This window comes from Mus caroli, chromosome 9, assembly GCF_900094665.2.
Source record: "Mus caroli chromosome 9, CAROLI_EIJ_v1.1, whole genome shotgun sequence".
NCBI classification, from domain to species: domain Eukaryota; kingdom Metazoa; phylum Chordata; class Mammalia; order Rodentia; family Muridae; genus Mus; species Mus caroli.
The window spans coordinates 39,050,302-39,072,106 of NC_034578.1; the positions used below are offsets into that span (position 1 = coordinate 39,050,302).

At 45.7% G+C, this 21,805-nt stretch overlaps 1 long non-coding RNA gene across 1 annotated transcript in view; it reads right to left on the reverse strand.

Annotated features, from left to right (window-relative positions):
* Nucleotides 1–647: 647 nt before the first annotated feature.
* Nucleotides 648–21,805, reverse strand: part of LOC110302631 — a 25,663-nt gene continuing 4,505 nt past the window's right edge. Inside the window, exons 3-7 of the long non-coding RNA XR_002378824.1 lie at nt 18,663–18,864; nt 12,674–12,828; nt 11,426–12,511; nt 4,503–4,712; nt 648–2,352 (exon numbers count right to left, since the gene is read on the reverse strand). This is a non-coding gene — a long non-coding RNA (uncharacterized LOC110302631). The remainder of the gene's footprint in view (nt 2,353–4,502; nt 4,713–11,425; nt 12,512–12,673; nt 12,829–18,662; nt 18,865–21,805) is intronic.

Below are 21,805 nucleotides of genomic sequence, written 5' to 3' on the forward strand. Positions count from 1 at the left end.
GGGGCGGGGGGGAGGACAATGCACGTGCGAGGGTCCTTCAGAAAGGGATAAAATAGTTGGCTGGAGTGAGAGCAGAGGTGAGAGAATGGCTGAAGATGCTTTGTTACTGGTTTTGAAGATGGGGGAGAGGGAAGTAGCCAAAGAGGAAGGTGGCCTCTAGACAAAGCAAGAATGCAGAGGGTCTCCTCTAGCCTCCAGAAGACTCTTGTTTATTTCCAGCTTCTCAAAGTATAAAGCAGTAAATTGTGTTGATTTAAGACACTAACTTTGTGTGGTTTGTCACAGCAGCAGCAGGTAACAAATGCATTTATTCTGATTTGTTATTGCTTTTGTTATTCTGCTGCTATGAAAAACTGAACACAATAGACATGAGGAGATAACTAGCATTGCCTATGTTTTAAAATTATTACTGCTGCTATTAATTATTAAATATGTGTAGATGTTCTGCCTGAATATGTGTCTGTGTACCATGTCCATGCCTCGGGCCCACAGAGGTCAGAAGACAATGTGAGATGATTCCCCAGCTCTACAGATTGTTGTGAGTCACCATGTGAGTGCTGAGACTTGAACCCAGGTCCTCTGAAGGTGCAGCCAGTGCTTTTAACTCCTGAGTCATTCTTCAGCATCTGACACATTTCATTAATTTACTTTGATAGTGGTTTTTATTAATACTTCTAAAGATCACCTCTGCTTTTTTCAAATTGGCTGCAAACATTGAACTGAACCCACTGCCGTGGTCTATCTGAATTGAGTTCACCACCCAACTCAATACCTGTAATTATAAGTGTCCCTTTTGTTTTTCGTTAAGGGCTTCTATGATTGTCCCTTATATATCAGATATAACAAGATAGCCTTCATCCGTCTGACCTGAGAATTCTTGCTGTGGTGGTTTGAATAAGAATGGCTCCTACAGGCTCATGTATTTGAACGCTTAGTCATCAGGAAGTGGCACTCCTTGAGAAGGTTTACGAGGTGTGGCCTTGTTGGAGGAAGTATGTTACTAGGGGTGGCTTTTGAGGTTTCAAAACTCAAGCAAGGCCTAGTTTGTGTCTCTTTTCTTGTTTCCTGTCTCTCTCTTCCTGTTTCCTGTCTCTCTCTTCCCGTTTCCTGTGGGTCCAGATGTAGAATTTTCAGCTGCTTCTGCAGCACCATGTTTACCTGCATGCCTCCATGCTCCCCATCGTGACAACAATGGACTAAACCTCTGAAACTGTGAGCCAGCCTTCATTAAATGCTTTCTTTTTTTAAGAGCTGCCATGGTCATGGTGTCTCTTTATAGCAATAGAACACTGACTAAGACACTCGTGGTACCCAGGATTCAGCATATCACAGTCCCTTCATCCATCTTGGAATTGCTATACTCACTTACGCATGAACATTCATCTTGTTCAATGGGAAGCCCATTCTCCCTGAGCCAGAACTCTGAAACAACAGAGAAGCTGAGAAGTCCCATTTTCCTTAGGTCATGCCCCCTCAGCGGTAGTTTGTCAGCCTCCAGCAACAAAGCTCAAAGGCTCTGGCTTAAGCTAACCTTGGTAATAATGGATCACCTCCACCAGGGTTCACAGCTTCAAAAGCCATAGCTGTTCTCTTCAGAAAGCTTTGAGATTCCAGTTTCTTTCTCCACAGGCTTCATAGCAATGGCCTAATTGCCTTTCAGGAAAAATAAAATGCCCACATTTCTGAGCCTCCACCCCAAGGCCCCTAGGCCTTTGCTGTTCACTCCAGCAATGTTTGGGATTGCTAGTTACCAGATCTGATAGATCTTCTCCAAGCTGTTTGCTTCCAGAGAAACAGCCCAAGGGACGACAGCCAGGGTAGTGGGGAAATGAAACCATCCTAAAGCTTTCAAGTTTCCGAAAGATGAGCACATTTTCTTCTATGTTGTTCCCCTCACCTGCTCCTTGTCCTCGCTGCCAACACTCCCTCTGGCCCAGATTCGTTGGCAGTCCAGGCAGGAGCCGACTGCCTACCAGGCATCCTCATTAAAATGCACTGTTCTTGCTAATTATGAGCCAAGATTCTCCCACGGTGGGCCTGGTCTGGGCACTACCATTATCTTCATAAATAGGCTCTTTACTTTGCAAACGCTGCTGTCACAGTCAGGCATTCTCAACCTGGCAAGGGCTCTGTGCATTCTTGAGTGGTGGAGGGAATGTGTCAGCAAGAGAAGGCAGAGGTATTCATGCCAAAGCAAGGCTCTGTCCTGAGTTCACCCCACTCAGTCTGGGCAGCAGGCAGCCAACACAATGGTTGAATCCGAGACTCCAGCCATGGCGGGCAGCAGCGTATGGGCCGGTTCTTCTGGAAGACTTTATCTCCCATCATTTTCATCTTTACAGCAAAGGCAATCTAGTCAATGTAAAAAAATGTTTTTGAGAGCTCTATTTTTTTAAAAAAGAATGTTCCCACCCTACCCTCCCCCCAAATTCACAAATTGGATGGGGGTGTAGGTGTGTGTGTGTGTATGTGTGTGTGTAGGGGGGACAGATGAGTCCTTGGTCTCCCAAATATGCCATATGCAAGCTTGTCTATGAGAATTTGTTTATGTATTTAACTTCTATGTATTTTACAAAGCTCTGTGTACAGTTTTCTGTTTAGTGCTCAGCCGCCTTTTCCAGTGCTAGCTCTGTCGGAATACAGTCTGCTCTGATCCCCTCACATATGCCACCCCTCAGGTGGTTCTATGTCATTTTTTAAGTAGTGCCTACTGTATAGTTCTGGCTTTGTCCCCGTAGCACACCTGTCACATGTAGCACAGCTATGGTTTCTAATCCTTAACAATGGACCTTCAATCTCATTTTGTGATGAGAACACTGAAGCTCAGGGATGCCCCTCCCCCCTTCTTTGCCCCCCTCCCCCATTCTTCTTAGCCAGGAGCAAAGTGAGGCTTGAAACCTTCAGCCAGTTGTTCATGGTAAGCCTTCGACCCTATACTAGGTTACAGAGTGCTGGGGGGAAGATTCTGCTCTTGGGTGCTCAGTAGAAATGACTCAAAGAACCAGCCCCACACCATAGCCTAATTAGCTCCCTAAGACATGCTGTCAAGAAGAGCTGTATGAGAAGATAGCTCAAAGTGTCAGGGCAGAGAACGTGCCTTTTTGCAAATTCACAGCTCGTGAAATTTACTATTAAAAGGGCCACAGGGCCGGGAAGGTTACCGGCCTTCCCTCTAACATTGGTGCAATAATGAAGCACTCCTCAGACTCTGAGGTGCAGAGGAACTGTGGCAGGATCCTGTTAAAGTGCGGGGGGTGGGGGGGTGATGCAGGGCTGGGGCTACTCTGAGCAGCCTGACAAGAAGAGACTGCTGACAGACCACGTAAGAGCATGTGGGATCCATAGAAGCAGGAGGCTGTGAGGGTGTGAAGCCAGGGAGGACTGGGAGTGAGAGAAAAGGGGGAAAATGTCACTGTGTGACTATCACTCGCTGACCTATCTCAGACCCTTTGCCTGGAAACCCCTTCCAATTTCTTTGCCTCGCCCCCCCCCACACACACCAAACTTTCATTTGTCCTTGAAAACAACTTAGAGGTCATTTCTAGTAAGCTTTGCCATTCATTGACTCAGCTGAGTCTCTTCTCCCACCTCTGGATAATGGTTGGCTCATATCTTAGGTTCTGTCTGCCTCCACCCCCACCCCCACCCCCACCCCCACCCCCACCCCCACCCAGGACTGTGCATCCCTTGAGGTCAGAGACTACAAATTAATGAAGTGGTATGAAATGGGTGTTTTTGAATACGCTGAGCTTACCACAGGGACTGAGAGGGATCATGTAGAAGAAGCCAACATTTCCTCTCCCCACCCCTAGGGCTCAGAATTCACTTGAATAAAATGGATGCCCAGGAGAAAGGCATATAAACGTTAATAGCACAAGTTGGGTGTGACACAGAGTCTTCATAAAGAAAAGAAGACCCCCAAAGACCTGGGGTGGGAATCTTACAGACGGATGGGACAAGGAGGAGGGGAAAACCAACAACATAGCAACAGACAAGAAGAGGCCTCAGTAGCAGCGCTAGAGACAGGAAAGGAAGAGAGGACAGGGAAGAAGGGATGGACTGATACCCAGACTGGGAAAATGCCATTTCAGATATACCCATGAAACACAGCATCAGAAAACAGCATGCATTTGTTGGCAACTTGAGGTATGGAATAGGTAGGCATCTAGTCTCTCTCATACATCTGACCTTATGACAGGTCAAGTAAAATGGCTCGGTCAAATGTCTAGAGCATCAGGCCCTAATGGGTCAGCCCCAGTCCAAAGCAGGAGAGAGAGAGAGAGAGAGAGAGAGAGAGAGAGAGAGAGAGAGAGAGAGAGAGAGAATGAACCACCATTATTCATCTGATTGGCCAGATCTAGTTCACAGTCCTGCCCAGAGTCAAGAGGTGGAGAAACAGGTCTATGCCTTGGTGAGAGAAGGACCACAAGCCAAAGGAGAGAAGACAGTTACAAAGTGTGCTACAAGGATCAGGGACTGTGAAATCAACTTCATCAACTTACATTGCAAGGGACTGTGGCAGGTACTAGGCTCCTCTCAGGATGGATCTGACTCGAAGGCTGTCATTCTCAGGAGGTGCCTGGGCTGCAAAGCGTGACCACTCCTCATTCTTGTCTCACCAGCCACCACAGGCAGATGTCTCCCCAGACAGGCTTCCCAGCTGTTTGCTCCAGCTGTGCAACTGATGTGTGTCCTTGCAATTCAAACCATACCTAAAAATAGGGTGAGTGAGTTATGACCAGAGAGAGAAATCTGTTAATAAAAGATAATTAAACGAATAAAAATAAGTTTGAGTTTAGCTTTGTTCAGACTACCAAGTTTTCCCTCACTCTGTCTAAACCCTTGAGTTGTTCATGAATGTAATATTTTCTTTTTGTCTTCCTTCTTTTAACTTTTATTTTCTGAAATAGGGCCTTGTGTAGCCCAAGGTAATAACTCCTGCTCCCCCAGTCTATCACAGATGTGAGCCACTGCCCCCAGTTTGTATTTTCCATCTAATGGTTTGAATAGGTTATTCATTAAATTCAGCTTAAAAGACTATCTGTAAATCTCTCCTCTTCCCCAGTGAGTTAGTCCACCTCACAGGCAAATGATGTTATCTTAAATCAGTCTTCCAAAAATGAAGAGAAGATTTGATATAAACAAATACATATGCTTTGTCATGGACAGTAAGTATATTTTGATTTTACTTTTTCAATTACCATTATTTCAATAAAACATTTTCCAAACTAAAGCATAAAAACTGTTCTCGTTCTTGTTTAGGGCATCGTGATTTTCCATTGTGTGAGTGCATGAAAGTGCCTGTGGTCACTCCCTGCTGACAGCCATGGAGTGTATGTCCCTTCTCTTGGTGATATATAATTAGATCCAATGAGATCTGCAGGAAGACACTTTCAGAATCCATGTTTGGGATTGATGAATGGATTGATGGCAGTGACTGCTCTATTGTCTTCTGATTGGAGTCTTTGTCTTAGTTGTACTTGTGAAGCACACAAAAAAAGATGGCCAGTAAGACAGCTCAGAAAATAAAGGGACTTGCATCCAAGAATGATAATCCAAGTTAAATTCCCAGGTCCCATGTGGTGGAAGAAGAGAATGGGCTCCCGAGTTTTGTTCTCAGACTTCTACAAGAGCACTGTGGTATGAATGCACACAAACACAAACACACACACACACACACACACACACACATACACACACACACACACACACACACACACACACACACACACACACACACACACACACACACACACACACACACACAAAGTAAAAATGCAATTAAATAAGAGAGAGAGAGAGACCACAGAAAATTTCATGAGATGCTTGGCATGTGTCTGGTATTTGAGAACTATGTTTTAACCTGTAGAGGAAGCCATACGAGAGAGCAGGGTCCTGGGAGGAAACAGATGGCCAAGATTCAAAATAGAAGCCAGTCTGGGAATGCAGCCCAGGGCTGGAGTGTGTGTTTAGCATGCACAAGGCCTTCTTCACAAACCCCCAGCACCCGCCCTGAGTTTACAAGGCTGGTGAGCACTATTTGGGCAAGTCAGCTCATTGTAGCATCTCTTCATGCATGGCCGTGGTTCCACACTAGGTGCCTCTGCTCTGCTCTCTGCACTCTTCAGATCCAGAGGCCGAATTCAAGGCACACAGAACTAGTCACTTGGAAAAACTGTGTCTTGGCCATGATCATTGGATTCATATGGATCTCAGGCCAACTCAGACAAGCCAAAATGACAGTCACCATTGAGAATTCAGGGAGGATGTTAACTTATCCACAGCCACATTGTACGCTGATTGTTTCTGAATGGTAGCATATGTACCTGCTGCCTCAGAATTACTAAGAAACAGGTTAGGCCTCACATATCAGACCCACAAAGCCAGTTTGTCTGAAGTCTATAATAAGCTCCCTTCAGGCCCCGTCATGTCTGGGAACTCTACCAAGACAACAGCATAAGTAAACAGAACTGCGTTCAGAAACTAGGAAGCTCAGCCCTTCCAGAGTCTATATATGGGATACACCAAATGTTCTGTGCTCTGGTGGCCTGATGCTAAGTCATGGGAGGACTGAGCTTTCTCTCTGACTTGAAAGGGCTCAGCTGCTGTCAGGGGTCCCTGCATGGATGGGACTCTGAAGTGGTAATAATACAGAGAAGCATGTGGTAGGGCAATACTAGTCAGGAGGCTGATCTAAATCTCCTTCTGCCTACTCCACAAGTCCTTCCGGGTGTGCAGTAAATGATGCAGGTGGAATGTTTGGTTGTGACATTGGGATAGGTTGAAGTGACAAGGAAGCTAGTCTGGGGGATGAGGAGTAGGGGGACTAGACCCAAAACTGGCCACAGAGCCCCAGTGGAAATAGATAACTCCTAGGAGGTGCCTCTACAGTAGTATCAGCTGCTTTCTTTGGAAGGTGGATGGGTTTAGACCAGTGGATAAGCAGTAAGGAGCTGGGGGGAATATTGTTTAGATTTAAGGTCTAGAGTCAATGTGGAGAGCTCTGATTTCTCATTGGGGAACAGGTATTCTCCTTCAAGGACCTGGTTATTGAGCTAGACCTGGGTCCTAACTGTAAAGGATCTGTTGGCCCTGGAATTGGGTCATCAGGGACTGCCACTCTTAGGCTTAATCCAACCTTTGACACAGTTTTCATTATCCTCTGTAATTGCACTGCAGATTCGAGCTCTGAACTCCAACCAGGATTCCAGAGCTGTGGGCTATGACATTTTGCCATTCCAGGGTGGAGATCAGCAAATCCACCCTTTTTCAGATACCATAGGCAGCTTCTCAAGGCCCTAACCACATCCTGCACAGAGCTGGCATTCAAGGAACACCAGTGTGTGGTGAGCCCGGGACAGTAAGGCAGCGATTATTCTCAAAGGAAGTAGTGCCTAGAGATAGATGGCCTCTCCTACTGCATAGAGACTGTGATGGTTTTGTGTTTTCCAGAACTTGTATTGGTGCTCTGAATCTGCACTAGAGTGTTTATACTGAATGGCATACAGTAACCCTCTGTGATCTAAAAGTATGCCATTCTCATGAATGACATCAATCATCAATCAATCAATCACAGGTAGAGGTAGAAGGTGGAGTATCTTTCCTCCTTGACATCAGGGTCATAACTGACACTCCAATAACCAAAGATTCATTAACAAGAAAGTATACCATGTTGATTAATGTTTTATGTGACATGGGAGACTTCAAAAGTGAAGATTCCGACTGGGGATGGAGCTCAGTGGATAGAGTACTTGCCTAGTATTTTAGCTTAGACTTCTAACTTCACAGCTACAGTCATATGAGAGAGAAATTGCCTACATGAGACTAACCTGTGGGCACATCTATGGAGGAGTATCTTGGCTGTTAACGGTTGTAAGAGGGCCCGGCCTCCTGTAGGTAGAACTAGTTCCTGGCCAATTGGTCCTGAGCTGTATAAGACCGCTAGCTAACACAGGTTTTCAAGTTAGCCAGCAAGCAGTATTTGCTCACGGTTCATGCTCTGCTTCCTCATCTGTGAATGAGCTCCAGAGGCAAGGCTCTGTGGGACAGCAAGCTTGCCTTGAATTCCTGCTTTTTTTTTTTTTTCACTCAATGATGGACTCTGATCTACGAGCTAAAATAAACTCTTTCCTCCCTGAAGTTGCTTTTGGTCAAGTTATTTGTCACAGCAACGAAATGAAACTAGAACACTTAGCAGGCAAAGACCCTGGATTTGATCACCAAAACTACATAATCAGGTGTGGTGGTGCAGATCTGAAATCCCATCACTAGGAAGAGAAGCAGGAGAAGCAGATGTTCAAGGTCATTTACAGCTCCTTAGCGAGTCTGAAGCTTATCTGGGAGGTGTGAGACTCAAAACACGTAAAGACCCAGAGAAAATGCCAACTTTATATATATTTGTATATCTATACTTTTTAATTTTTTGAGAACCTCATACATGCACACATGCTCTTTAATTCCTCCAAGATCTACTCCTCACCTCCACATTTTTCCAACTCTCTCTCTCTCTCTCTCTCTCTCTCTCTCTCTCTCTCTCTCCAATAATTAATTAATTCCAATTTGTGCTGCCCATGTAGTCATGGGCATGCGGTCATCCACTAGAGTATAGTCTTACCTACCAGGGTATATACATTAAAATAAATGAAACATCAATTTTTATGCTTAGGTTTGATAAAGAATAAGCAGTCATGTCAAAATGCCATTGTGTGTAAAAGGTATGGATTATGCTACAGTTCCTAGACTGTAGGAAGGGGAGCCCAGCAGGGCATGCCTGTTCAGTTCTTTCTGTTTCCTTTGCAGCATTCTCAAAAGCTCTGGCTAAGAAAGGACTCTTTCTAGAATCAAGGTTTCATAGTGTATAAGAAAGGTAAAAACCATTTCTTTATGATCATCTCCTTCCCAGAAGGTGAAGGGAAGATTAGAATTATATTTCTAGGTTTGGGGCTGGCTTTGGGGAAGAGTGTGTGTGTGTGGGTCCAGTCTTGTTGTGGACAGCCCTGGGGCTAATTATATTTAATGTTAATTCTGTTCTCCTGAGGGTGGCTGTGAACAAGGAATGAGTCAGTACTCAAGTGATTTCCTGTAAACCTGCTTCCCACCTTAATTTGTAAAATAAAGGAGAGCTGATGATTGGGTATATAAAAGGGAAGGTGGAGTGGAAGGTGGGGAGAGAGAAGAAGGAGAAAATGGAAGAGGGAGAGGATGCAGAGGAGGAGGAGGAGGAAGAAGAAGAAAAGAGGAGCAGAAGCACATGGCCTGGAGAAACCCCAAGTTCTCAGGGGTCTCATAAGATGGGAAAGATGGTAGTGTAGTGGTAGATCTGCCCAATCTAGGCACATAGCATGTATTCATATTAACTGAGTTGTGTTTTCATTGCTGGGGCATATTTGGGTTGGCGATTTACTGCAACACAGTCTCTGTGGCCTACTGGAAGGAAGAGGTGTTTTAGAGATGATGGTTGCCTTGTGGGAGAAAAGGGACCAGGAGGAAGATCAGAAAGAGGCTGATTTGAGGCCTTTCTTACACCTGCAGTTCAAAGCATTCAGCGTGACAAAGGACTGTCCTTTAGGGAACCACATTTCTCTGAGCTACAAAACATGTCCTCATAAAGTAATGACTTTTAGATGTTTGCTTGAGTGAGATTTCCTCTCACACGAATCCTCTTTAAGTATCCACCCATGGTGACCCCAAGCTCCGAAACCCAGCTCCATCCTAGGGCTTCTTTAGTTTGCATTGAGGAAGAAGTGAGGTGCCTAAGCAGGGTCTGGAAGGCCAGGGAAAAGCTGTTGCATGAGTGAGAACTTGGAATGATCAGGATATAGGGATGGAGAAGAAGGAAGGAGAGAAGATAAAGGCAGGCCAGAGGGAACTGACACCTACATATAGGGAGAGGAAAAGAGAGACACAGTGACTGTTTCTGCCAGGGTGGAAGGAAGAGGAGAAAATGGCAGTGGTGGAGGATGGGGACAGGGAGAGGGTTAGGGAGAGGGAGAAAGAGGAAGAGAGAGAGACAGAGACACAGAGAGAGACAGAGACACAGAAAGAGTTTGGACACTGTAATAGAACGTCTTGTACTTCCGACCACCCTGAGGTCACTTCCTTAGTGCTAGGATCACCATGCTATAAAGTAAACCAGAACTATATAAACTTATACAGTTCTAGGGATCAAACCCAGAACCTTCTGCCTGCTAGGCCAGCATCCTACCAAGTAATTTACATGCTCTGCTCAAAAGAGAGATTTTTTTTTAAAAGGAAGTTTTACCTGAATTTAATTATCTTCTCTGTCTCTGTTCTAAACCATAGGACTCCCTTCTGCCTTCCACCATGGCTACAGGGATGGGTCTGTGCTTTCCCCATGAGAACTGGAGAATTCCTCTGACAGAAGATCTCTAGATAAACACAGGAGAAGCAAAGACCAGCCCAAGAGTATGTAAGACTTTACAAAGGACGCAAAAAAGGAAAAGTTTTTATTTCTTACGGGAAGTCAAACATGCTTGGTTTCTTCACTCTTAGAAGATAAATAGAGGAGTTGGCTCAGTGAATTAAGGGCTCACATGCAAGCATGAAGACTGGAGTTTGAATACCCACAATCCATCTAAACGCTTGTTGGGTTCAGCAGCAGGCCAACATTCAAAGGTGGCAGGAAACAATAAATCCCGGGAGCGAGGGGCTAGTTAGACTAGCCGGTTCGGCAAACTCTGGGTTCTAGTGAGCCTGGAAGTGTAATTGGGGAAGATTCCTGATGTCAACCTTGGGGCTCCACTTTTACAGGCAAGTAAAATCAAAGACAGAGGTAGTGTGCTCTGCATTAGGCATCACTACCTGTTGAGAAGGCATCTGGGAAGCCTCCTGGAGCTTGGAGGGCAATGTAAGATACCGGTCCTTAGAGCTATAGCTCTAGAAAACAAGGTTGTAGCCTGGTATGAGTGATTGTCCTCTGTGCCAACCAACTGCCATCTGGGGGAGTTTAGCTATGTGCCCTTTCAAGAGGATCATCCGAACTGGGTCTGTTAACTTGTTTAGACCCCTTCATGGGGAGGTGCGGTAGATCACGAGCCCCTCTCCTGAATAGTCATCAACTCCCTATCGCCTGCTAAGCAACTCTGCTTTAATTGCAGGTGTCCTCAAGGAAGGACTAGAGTATATAGGTAGGGGAAGACTAGGGAGAGGCTCCTTAAGGTGGCTAATACCATGCTGGGTGCAGGCTTTCCAGATATTGTCAGTTGGGAAGGAGGAGCACCCACACCTCTGTAAGAAACCTCTTACTGATGCTCTATAAGGAAGCTCAATAAACTCCTTTGTTCCTCTGGGTAAACGTAGGCCAAACTGTACCTGAGTTTGTAGTTGGGACCTTACTGAGAAGGGGTAGACATTGCTTACGTCTTTCCCTGGGAAGACATTTAGGAACATGGTCTCTCATGCATACCTCAGACTTAACTGCAATTTATGGAAAACCCCTAATGGTTCCACTTTCATGAAGCTCGTCAAAAACGCATAGTGAGTTGCCAAGACTAGGCTGTTCTTCATCAAGGACTCCAGAGAAGATAACACTTAATTTGCTCTTCTGTCAGCCTTGTGATGCGGATGAATTCCAGGGAGCGATGTATGCTTTTTTTTTTTTTTTTGTAAAGTCAGCAAGCCATTGTTGAGCAGAATTTCTGCAGATATTGTCAGAGGGAACATAATCTGGGTCAATGAATCATAAATTCTATTTTGGTAGTTTGCCGAAGACAACATTGAAGACAGAGCTGTCCTGAAGGGGAAAACTTGAAAAAGACACAAAATGAGGCAGCAATGTAGCAGGGGAGGAGAGAAGGAAATTCCGCCCAAAAGATTGTAGGATTCCCTTCCACTGTCTGCCTAGGCATTGAGCAGGTTGGTCTTTCTCTTTCCCTCTGTGTCCCGGGGGTGGTGGGGTGCTGGAAGGAACAGCACAGCAGTGTCTACAACAGACGGCACAATCACACACAAACAGGAACACAACACGAGCAAAAGTTCCCTGGGGTCTTTAAATGACTGCCACTGCTCAGTTTATCAACCTGTAAAGAATCACTTTGTCCCCGAGAACAAATCCACAGACATTAAATGGCAGCAGCTTGGCATGACTTCCATTGTCCTCGTTTGTATAGGTTACAGAAAACAGCAAGGTTATACATGAACTTATCTCTCTTTTTGGTTAATTACGTTCGGGTGATGCTATTGTTGGTGGGGGCTGGGAGGGGAAGAAAGTGAGGATGTGTTCATTAGATGCGGGCTCCCCCCCCATAACTTTAACTGACTTTATAAATAAATAAATAAATAAACCACGGAAGATAAACAGCGATGAACAAGCCACTTGCTATTCCTCATACAGCAATGACGTGTGAGCTCTTCAAATGAAATGTCCCTCTGGGTAGCTCACCACGATCCCGGAGGTAGAGAAATTACCTAGGGGTTTACTCACAACCAAGGTCCACAGTTTTGCCACTGATCCTCAGGGCTTCGCACAAGTGAGAACAGCTCTCCTTTGTTTCTGATAAGGACACCAAAAAAAAAAAAATGCAGCTTAGTAGCAGCAGGGGGGATTTGGAAGAGATACGGGAAAAGAGTCACTGTGCTCATAGTGTGGGACCCAGGAATGAGTTACAATGAATGAGTGGCAGAAAAGACAGGAGAATCAATCACAGACACCCACCCTGAAGTGAGCCACTTCGGTACTCATCCTTCTGGCTAATTCAGGGTTCTGCTGGTCCCCTCATGAGGTCTGTCAGCCATGACTGCTGAGGCAGATGGTGTTTGCCTCCACTGGAGAGTGTCTGCTCTCGTGAGACTCCAGTCCACAGGGATTCTCTGGTTGGAGTTAGGAAATGAGAGATAAATGACCTCTTTCAAAATGAGCAATTATCATTTCTCATGGAGGGAAAAGGGCTTTATCCCTCATGGGGGTAGGACAGCAAAATATCTTGTAAAGGTTAGGAGGAGGTCTTCACAGCAGACCCCCAAGGGTATCCTAAAGCTGGGTCCTTGGACTTCTTTGCCTGCTAGAATTACCAGGGATATTGGACTCCATAGTCCAATTAATCAGTTTGAATAATGCTGGCAATTTTTAAACAGATTCCTAAGTGATTTATATGAAATAAATGTATGGAGCAGGCTGTGGATTAGGTCACAAATGTCCCTTAAAACTAAAGACTTGGTCCCTCAGGTAGTACCAACTGAGAGACAGTAGGATCTTTAGGGACTTAGGTCTAGCGGAAAGTGTTGGCATTGGGAACTGGCTTTCCAGTTGCCAGTCACCTATAAATCCAACGATGACATCACCGTCACCCCTAGGCCCGCCCTGACCTTGTGCGCAGTGGTTACCTCCCGGCCCCATTAAAAGGCAGAGCCCCCTGACCTTCACACTCTTTCCTTCTTCTTTCTCACCCCCCTTCATCCTTTTCTCCCCCAGTAAACCTCTCCCATGGAACTGTGCTGGCTAGTGTGATCTGTCCGATGAGCAGCCATTCTACCACAACAAAAAGCCTTTAGGCTGCTGTGAAACCTGGGCCCCTCTTCACTCATTTTGCTCCCTGGCTCATGATGGCATAAGAGATTTTGTTCTACCACTCCCTCTCTTGCCAGACATTCCCTCCTTTCATCACATACTCCCTTGTCAAGGGCTCAAAAATGATGAAGCCACCCCACTAAGGCATAAAAACTCCAAAAAACATGCGCCAAAAGAAATCTTTTCTCTTCCTAAGCTGATTGTCCTGAATAGTTGTTATAGTAATGTGGATCTGGCTGTCTTAGTCATTGTCCTATTGCTGTGAAGAGATACCATGATCACAGCAACTCTTCTAAAGGACATTTAATTGGAGTGGCTTACAGTTAAGAGGTTTGGCCCATCGTCATCATGCCAGGAAGTATCCCAGCATGCTTGCAGATGTGTGCTGAAGTAGAAGCTGAGAGTTCTACATCTGGATAGGCAGGCAGCAAGAAGTTAAGTGGTTTGAGCTTCTGAGACCCCAAAACTGAGCCCCTAGTAACACATTTCCTCCGACAAAGCCACACCTCCTCCGACAAGGCCACACCTCTGACAAGGCCACACCTCCTCCAACAAGGCCACACCTCCTAATAGTGCCACTCCCTTCTGGCCTATGGGGGCCATTATTTATTCAAACCACCACACTGACTTCCATGGGAGTACACTGGTTGGGCTGAGCTCTGGTAGAAGACCCAACAGATTGAATCAAGCAGGAGCTACACTGGAGCTGAAATGCCAGCTGCTAAAGCGAAACCAGTTTATCTGACCTTCTGACTAATCAGGTGGGGCCGGGCTGATATTCAAATACCCAAATAAGCAAGTGAAGGGCTAATAAGCAGGCCTCCTCTGCTTCATTCTTACAAAGAACGAGCCCAGCCCGTTGTCGGCCAATCAGCTTTCCCGTTCTATCCCAGCTCCTAGATGCTTCCTTATTAACCCACGGTCTTTCTGTTGTCCGAAGGGAGCACACAGCCAATTTTGCAGCATAGAGGATTCCCTAAGTCACAAATCACAGATAAAAGACAACTAGATCTATAACTAAATTTGCTGTCATTTTGTCTTTTGACCTTCAAGAGGGCACTAGGGAACTGAGGGCACAGCTGTGGAAGCAGGATCCATGGGGGAATGCGGTTTGCAGCTCTCTCACCAGATCGTGCTTAGTTAGCTTTCTTATCCAGCCCAGGACCTAATGGCTCAGGAAACTGGCCTGCCCACCATGGGCTGGGCCCTCCTAAATTAATAAAGAAAATCACGGAGATCAACTTGATAAAGGAATTCGTCACTTGAAATTCTGCTTCAAGTGGCTCTAGGATGTGCCAAGTTAATGGGTTAAGGCTAACTAGGACAGATGGAAAGACTGAGCTGATGGGCATCCAAACGGGCTCATTCTGTCTTTACCAGAATGCTTACACTGGGTATCAAGGAAGTATGGTGGGGGTGGAGATGTCCAGAGCACCAGAGCACCAGCTGGAACTTACAGGTTTCTTTCAAAGTCAAAGATGTCTATTGGCTGGTCTTCCTGGCCCCAGCTCTTGGTAGAGAAAGGCTCCCTAAGTCTGCTTAACCTTTAACTGTCATTGGATCACTTCTGTCCCCCTTGGCGGGATGCCAAGGACTTTTTTTTTTTTCTTCTTCTTCCCCAGGAGTTCTCCAGATGATCTAGCTGCCAAGCAGGTTTGGCAACCATAGCAGATCAGGCCAAGATAATTAAAGGGGGTCGCAAAGGTCTCCACCTGAGCCTGCTCACTCACTCTGCCTTCCACGGGCCCGGGTGTCCCCAGCCCAGTGATTCCATGAGCAGACTTTTTGTGTGGCTTCCCGAGAATCCTCATTTAAAAGGTTCCCAGCTGTGAACTCACAGAGTCTTCACACTTAAAATTAAGCCCAATAAGCATACAGAGTTGAGGGAGAAGAGGGCAAGGGATGACCAGGAGACAGGGATTGATGTGGAAACCGTGGACTAGGTAGCATCCAGAATGACAGACATCTTGCCAAATATTTCACCACCAATTTGATTTCCCTAGCAGAACCAAACAATGGTCCCTTGATTCCTGTCTTTTAGAGGAAGGACTCCTATTACCTTGTTCAATGAGGCACACAGGTGGTACAGTATCCCCAAGTCCTACTGAGCAGAGGTGAGCAGGGCGGGAGGTTATAAAGATGGTTCAGTGCTTAGAGCGTTTAACATAAGAGTGAGAACGAGAGTCTGGATCCTAGACCCTGCATAAACCTGCTGGGTGTATTGGCCTGTTTGAGTCCACATCCCCAAAGCCAGAGATAGAATTCAACTTAGGTAGCTAGACTAATCTGGGTTCACTGGAGAGATTCTATCTCAGTGAATAAGGTAGAGAATTATCAAGAAAGAAACCCAGTGCTAACCTTGGGCCTCTATGTGCACACATATATACCATCCACAAACATGTGAGCACATGTATAATGTATGCACACACAGAGACACATGCATACATTATACACACATACAAATGAAAAAAAAAAGAGAGAGAGCAAAAAAATGAAAAACTTCAATCATGTTTGGAAGGAGCTCTGGCTGGTCATGCTGGTCGGTGATAGACTGTCCTGTCATCTTTAGTACCTAATTTTTCCAGACTCATCCAACAGCAAGCAGGTTCAGCCCTCCTATGTCTCAGCACATGGTGGAGGCAAGAATTGCCCCTGATGCGCTGCCCTCTCCTAAGTCTGGCAGCTAACTACCTCTTGCAATCCTAGCTCCGAGGCTGCAGACAGTGCAGGGTGCATAGAACATGCTCAATGGATGCTTTCTACACTGAACTGAGAGTTACCAGTGGGCCAGCCTTGGCTGTCTGCTGACAGTCGCTGTCCTAGCATTCTTCTCCGAGGCTTTGGTGCCTGGATTAGCTGGGCTATGTCAGTGCTGCTGGAGCCTGGGAAGGCAGCAATATTCAAGACTCTCCCACAGGAAAGAATACCCCTGAGCATCTTTATGTCTGTTACTCAACGTCTTCTCTGGACATGGTGGAGAATCTTGACGCTAAAACCTTCTGTATTTCCTGCCTCGTCAGAAAGAACTTTGTGGGTCATTGGTTTCCATGGTTCTATTTCACAGAAATGGAACTTACCATCTAATTTGTTTTTCTCCAAGAAAGGAAGGCCTGGGGTTTCAAATAATCTGTTTCCTGTGAGGTTCTTGGATCTAACTTGTGTCTAAGAAAATCTGGGCAAAGGCTGTGTTAGGCCCATCAGTCTGCTCCAGGCTACCACTTCAATAAAGGACCAGAGGAAATTCCAGCTGCTCTTACCAGCTTTTACCAGGTTCCAGCATGAAGACTCACTCTGTAACTTGTGGGCTTCTGTAGGCATTAGGATACTCTCAGCACACTGCTTCCCCCACACCGCACCCCCCTGCACCCACCCGCCAGCCCATTATCCCTTCCTGAGAGATGGTGCTCAGCAGGGGGAGTGAAGCCACTCAGATTCTCAGCCTGGCTCCTACAACAGCCTCCCCCTCCTACAACAGCCTCCCCCTCCTACAACAGCCCCCCCTCCTACAACAGCCCCCCCCTCCTACAACAGCCCCCCCTCCTACAACAGCCTCCCCCTCCTACAACAGCCTCCCCCTCCTACAACAGCCCCCCCTCCTACAACAGCCTCCCCTCCCACGACAGCCCCCCCCCCCCGTGATTCTCCAGCCTAGGAACCCACGTTCCAGGTGAACACATACTGACCCTTCTACAGTCACAGCTGAAATCCACACCCTCCTAAGCCTCCATTTTTCATGCTTAACTTTTAGATACACATAAAAAGAAAAAGAAAAGAAAAAAACAACTCAATTTACTTCTGTTGGTACACCAGCACTTGTCAGTCTTTCTGAACGAAGTATATTATCCTTACTTTAAGAACAGAGAAGGCAGTCCTTTAACGTTACTGTTATTTTTTTAAGATGTATTTTATTTATTTTTATTTTATGTGTACAACTGTCTTATAGTCGTGCATGTGTGTATACTGCAGGCATGCTTAGTGTCTATAGCAGACAGGAGGGCACTGATCTCCCTGGAATCAGAGTTAAGGATGGTTGTAAGCTGCTATGTATGAACTGGCAACTAGACTCAGGGCCTCTGTAATCAGGAGCCATCTCTCCAACCCCAACTTCCTGTTCTTAACTATCATGTTACTCTGTGTTTCTTAAGGACAATCACTGAAGTATGGCAGAAATAAAAAGGATTTGAGATTAGGAATACCCTGCCTTGACTGGTGTGACATACATGAATGTGAGTGGGTCATGTTGGTCCCCTGAGCCTCAGTTCTGCTAACTCTAAGAAGGGTGATTTCTACCACATGGGAATGAGTAAGTAAACTTCTCCTTGACTCGTGAGTCACAGACACTTGGCCTTAAGTAACTTGTCTTTATCTTTTTATTCTGCACCTTCCCTATGCCTCTCCACACCCCAAAGGACTCTCAGTCTTCAAAAGTCATGTTTTCAAGTTCCCAAGAACTTCCGCAGGGCAGCTGGGGCCTCAGTACATCTGCCAAAGTGCCCATGCTGGTCTGCACCCCCTAAGAAGAAGGGCCAACATGTGTCAGGACTTCATGAAGGAAACTGCAGGAAGGACAGCATGCTGGTCAGACTTGGACATGAGTCTGACCAGAGGAAGGAAGTTGGGGAACATGGTAGAGACCCATGGGAGCTGCAGAAAGCTTGCAAAGGCTGTCGGGGAGTCCTTGAGCTAACATTGCCAGAGGGCTGCCTGCATCTCCCAGGAGAAGATCTCTCTTATTATCCACACTCTGCTTAATGTTAGCTGGAAGCAGCTCATGGGAGGCACTGATGGGTTTTAGAAAAGACTAGTCACAGCATTGCTCAGCCATGCTCGCAGTCCCCACCATAGTCGAGCAAAGGGGTGATATAAGAAATGAAAGATATATCTCTTAATTCCACCTTCTTAATATCAAACAGTGTGACTTCTTTGGCTTTATGTTTGAGCAATCCTATCTCTAGTCTTAGTGACATGATAATGTAAAGGTGATTCGGTGGTAGGATTATGGCTCCGCTGGCTTCACCCTTTCTGGGAATGAAGAGATGGGGATATGATTTCATCAGATTTAGTCCAATCTCATTTGGTCTGGTCCATTCTGATCTGGCCTTAAGTTCTGGACAAGTGACTTTGATTCTCCTCTTACCTGAGACACCTGTGTCCTTCCCTCTGAAGAACTGGAGAAATGGCTTAGGTTCTGGTCTCACATGGGGTTCTGCATCCGCCTCTCTAAGGGGCTGGTTACCACCACTGTATCTGTTGTCTGTATGGTTATCAGCCAGTCCGCACCTAGCAGAGCTGCACCAGAGAGCCATCAAGGAGACTTGTCATGATGCAGCCTCTCAGACCTGTTGAATTGACATCCATGAAAGTAGGACCCATTCTGCACTTTCAGAAATAGCCTCAAATAATTGTTATGATCAACCAAGCATGGAAGCCAAAACTTTTGCTAAGAAACTACATAGCTGAGAGAAAAGAACTTACCATTGTCTATGGATCCCAAACAATATTCTGTACCTACCCTGTGAACTGCCTATATGTTGGTAGCTATTCCTCATGTACCTCTCTCCCTCTATCCCATGTGCCCTTCTCACCTCAGATTTACTTGTACGCAATATTTCCCTGAATATAGTTAAGGGGTTGCATGGGTCTTCTGCCCAGGACTTGGTGTCCTCAGAAAGATCCAATCTGTATATATCTCTTGTATGCTTTCTGGGGAATTTCCCTAAAGGTCTATGTTCCCTGAAGGTTTGTCAATCTCCCTTAACAGATGAACAACAGATTGGTCGATATGACAGTAGAATGTAAAACCCAAGCAGGAAAACACAGTAGAATATCACACACACACACACACACACACACACACATACACACAAGCATGAAAGCGTGAATGCATGCACCCACATGCACATTTACAAAGCACAATCAGCCACCCTGTGTTTACACTTCGGTGACTTGTGTGTGACAACCGAATCCAGCCTTCTGAGAGCTGTTCTTTGTGTCAGATGCCTAACTGTGGCCACTGAGAGTGATTCCCATGGGAGGGTGTGGCCAACTGTCCAAGTTCCTGGCAATGGCACCTGGAAAATCTTCATCAAGGATCATGGAACAAAGAAGAAGGGCTCCTTGTTCCTGGCTATGGCTGCTGCTAATGTATCGAGTCTGCTCGGAGCCAATACTAATTTGCTCTTGCAAATAAAGGAAATAGTGATATTAAAAATTTACTGCCAGGCCTGCCTCCCTCTTTACTTCTGAGATGCTGGTTTAGTCTGGATAAACCCACTCCCCATGAAGTTCTCCAGAGCTGTCTCCTTGCCTGAACTATTTTATTTGCTGGCTCTTTGCCCTAGTCTCCCCTAACTTTGTACAAAGTCCTTCAAGACCACCAGAGTCATCAAATAATATATAATTATTGTTCATCTTAAAACCAACTCTCCCGCTCATCTCCTTGGCGTCCTCCCCTGACTCCGGCACTCTCTTCTTCTGATTAAGCATAGAGATCCTCTCTATTCCGTGCGTGAGCATGTCAGGTGGGTCTAAACACAGGCTTTTATCTTATGCCGATCCTTAGTTGTTCTCAACCGTAACGATAAAGAGCACCAGTGCCCACACAAAGACTGATTTGCAGGACTGTCTCTCCTAAAGCCGAAGTCAGGACTGGGTCATGAACTGAACTGTGTAGGACAATGTAAATGCTGTGCCAAGAGGAATCAATAGCTGTCAACAGACATAGAGAACAACAGTATGCATCCGGACAGGTTTAGATGGCTTGTTAGTGTCATCAAGATGTGGATATTCTGTCTTGTGCTGCCTCTGACATGTGATAAGTCAGTCACCTAGACAGGTAGTCAGTGCCTAGTGGATGTCTTGTGTCTGCCTGGGGACAGCATCATGGAGAAGAGGCACAGAGTCCTGGTCTTCAGAGAGCCAAGAATCCGTGGATATAGACAGCGTCTGTGCTACCCTTCCTTCTAGATAATGTTGCTAAATGATAAAAAGCACAAGGAGGGATTGCTCTAAGTGTTCTGGATATCTGAGGATGAGCTTTCATCTGGAATTACTGGTTATTTCTGCCCAGTGCTCTCTCCAGGTTGGGACAGCACAGTAACAAGATGGAGAGAGAAGTGGGAGGAAAGGGATGAGCAGATAGATAGAAAGTAGAGCCTGCTCATCCTAGACACATTCAATGGTGATTGTTGCTATAGAACCCTTATATTAGATGCATCAACTTTTGCTTTTATTCATTCATACATTCAGTTATTCACTTATCAAACATTTACCCTGTGTCTATTATCTGGCCAGCGTTGTGCTAAGTGCTACAAGCTCCATGTCAGTTAAGACATGCATCTAAATCCCCACCATGGAAATAAGCAATTGCAGAGACTGAATTACAGGGCAGAGCATAGTGGGAAACAAAAGAGGGATTGGCTGGCTTTGCCAGAAGATGTAACGTGTCTTGACTGGTTGTGAAACATAGGTATGGCTTCCAAGGCAGACAAGAAGGAAGCACAGGGAAGAGTAGAGCGAAGGACCAGGCAAGATAAAATGAGCATTGGTATGACACTGAAGTGCTTTGGTGTGGAGTGGTGATGTTTTGCTGTGGCCATTAAAACTAATAATAGGGAAACTGTAATCAGACTAAATGAGATTGGGACAGAATCCTGGCCATCTACTGACTCACTGATGGTTCTTAGACAAAGAAAGAGCAACTATATTTGCATTGTGTAAGCTGTGATCTATTCTCTGCGGTTCACTCCTTGAGTGTCAAGGAGATCTGACTGAAGGAGGTAAGAGAAAGGCAACAAGGAAACCGTATTCCATAAAATAGCAGAGGGAAAGCCCAGCATGGTGCACTCATCTTTAATCACAGCACTCTGGAGGCAGAGGCAGGAGCATCTCTGTGAGTTCCAGACCAGCCTAGGCTACATAGTCAGACCTTGTCTCAAGAAAGAAAGAGAGAAAGGAAGAGAGAGGGAGGGAGGGAGTAAGGGAGGGGGGAGGGAGGGAGAAAGAGAAAGAAAGAAAGAAAGAAAGAAAGAAAGAAAGAAAGAAAGAAAGAAAGAAAGAAAGAAAGAAAGAGGAGGGAGGGAGGGAGAAAGAGAGGGAGGAAGGGAGAAAGAGAGGGAGGAAGGGAGAAAGAGAGAGAAAGAAAGAAAGAAAGAAAGAAAGAAAGAAAGAAAGAAAGAAAGAAAGAAAGAAAGAAAGAAAGGGGAGGGAGGGAGAAAGAGAGAGAGACAGACAGGAAGGAAGGAAGGAAGGAAGGAAGGAAGGAAGGAAGGAAGGAAGGAA